Below are 2,534 nucleotides of genomic sequence, written 5' to 3'. Positions count from 1 at the left end.
GGACATCGGCGGGTCCTTATATACCTGCGGTACCCTCTCCCCAAAGTCATTAGCAAAATCGTTAGCAAAGTCATGCGCGAGACTTCCTTTTCGCGGGAAATCGGTCACTTTTCGCGGGAGATCCACTAATTTGCGCGGCAATCGATTATTTTTCGCGGGAGATCCGCTACTTTTCGCGGGAGATCCATCACTTTTTGCTGGAATCGATTATTTTTTGCGGGAAACTACCATAATTTCATTATAACATTATAATACCGTATAATTGATTAATTTTCACAATTTTTATTATAAATTTATACTTCCAACAATTTGTTATAATACTACATATTATCGTTTATACATTTTTGCAACTTTTTTCAATAAATAACTACATTTTAATGTTCTTATTGCTTCCTCGTGGTTAAATGAAATTCGTAAAGATTAAAAATCAATGGTCATCGATTAGAAAATAACTATAGTGATGGTAAAATTATTGTTGTAACAACCATCAACGAAGACGGCGACAAAAATTTCCATTCCGCGAGAGGAAGTGAGAGGGACGACCCTCGTCGTCAATCAAATAATCGCGAAGCGATAGAAGCTTCTAGAAGAAACTAACTTGCGATCCGCAGTAGACTCGCGGATTTACGCGGGAGACTCGTGGTTTCGCGCGGGAGACTCGCGGACTTACGCGGGAGACTCGCGGTTTCGCGCGGGAAACCACTTAGCGGCGCTTCATTAGCAACAGTATAAATACGACGGCCGCGGATGCGCCCAAGCATTCTTGCAGTTGTCTGCTGGGAGAGAGGTCGCCCTGCAGAGTGGGAGAGTACGAAGCCTAGCTTTCGGTCGCCCTTAAAGCACAGGAGAGTACGGGGACTGACACCTGGGTCACTCTCTGGAGGAGAGAACGGCTGGACTATCCACCGGTCGTCTCTGAGAGAGGAGAGGACAGGGAGGTTACCCGGACGCCTGAGGAAGCTCGGAGAGGATTGCCTAGTACTTCTGTTGGTATGGAGAGAACGGCTGGACTATCCGCCGGTCACCTCTGAGAGAGGAGAGTACAGGGAGGTTACCCGGATGTCTGAGGAAGCTCGGAGAGGATTGCCTAGTACTTCTGTTGGTATGGAGAGAACGGGTGGTACTATCCGCCGGTCGCCTACCAGGAGAAGTGCGGGTGGACTCTTCGATCATACGCGTATCACTTGAACATTGTGATAGGAGAGTACGAGAGCTATACCTGGGTCGCTCCTGAAATGGAAAGAACGGCTGGACTATCCGCCGGACGCCTTCCAGAGAGTAGAGTACAGGTAATTGTTATAAATCGTTTTATCCGTTTCGTTAATATTGTAACAGGAGAGTACGGCATTGATTTGTTCGAAATTATTCTGTACCAAACATTTAACATGTATCGACGAAAGGTAAGTAAACTTTTGTGTGAGTTTCCCAGAGACCAAAGAAAATCCTTGCATTCCATAAAATCCTACTACAACCGTTTATTTTCAAAATTTTACAGTTTTAATAATTTTTAGAAGATTACAAACTGATATGTTGTTAAATTCAGATATCAATTGATATGCTCCAAATTATTTCCTGTAAATGTAATACCCCAACGAAATATTATTAATCACACAATTGTACTAAATTTCTATTCAATTTATAATACACGATAATTGTAGAATAATTTCAAACATAAGCTTTCGATAGTCTTACAAATAATCTTTGCATAAATACGTGATTTAAATTCAATTTCCACAAATTGCGTGAATGTTTCTGGTTCGAGATAGCATCGAAAGAAGATTCGTAACACGCTCGAATGCCATTGAAACAGAGTGGTTCGATTCGAAAATTGTCCAACATTCGCCAAGATAAAATACTGAAACTTCTCCCAAAACGGAATTTAATCGGGCGGGTTCGAGAACGGAGAACGATAGAAAATCGCGAAATACGCCGAGGAAAAATCCACGATAACTTTTCGAGTTTTAATGCGAAAAATGAATATCACGAGATAGCGCGACAAAATTGAAAAATCTCGCGATTTCACGGTTTCGCCGTGAAATTTTCCACCAGTTTTGCGTGAAATTGGCAAGATCGTTGAGAACACGCCGGAAATTGCTAGTTTCTCTGAATAAAATTGGCGAAAATGTGTGCGCGTCGATGTAAACCTAAAAATTCGCGAAAGTTCATCGATGAAAATTAATAACGCTAATTATATACATTCGGAAGAAATTATTCGATTATTTTTCTTGCACGAATTTCTTTCTTCGGATGGACGATTCGTGTTCCAGAAAATCCTTCGGAGATTTCCACGCGTTTCTGATCATTTTTCCGACAAACCTGCGTAACGGAATAATGTCCACGTTGCGAAAACTGTCGCGAAATTCTCGCTAGCAAATTGACGAAATTTTCGTGCTTGGCAAACAGGCATTTAATCACAAAATTCATCGCAAGTGTGGAATTAAAATTGAAGCGAAATTTGAACTGTGACAATCCTCCGCGTCCAATCGATAACAGTTTCCGGTGAAAATTGAACTTCGCAAAATGCCGCGGAGTGC

The sequence above is a fragment of the Habropoda laboriosa genome, unplaced genomic scaffold (assembly GCF_001263275.1).
Source record: "Habropoda laboriosa isolate 0110345459 unplaced genomic scaffold, ASM126327v1 scaffold22, whole genome shotgun sequence".
NCBI lineage: Eukaryota > Metazoa > Arthropoda > Insecta > Hymenoptera > Apidae > Habropoda > Habropoda laboriosa.
The sequence above is the reverse complement of the archived record's forward strand: the minus strand, read 5'-3'. Positions refer to the sequence as shown.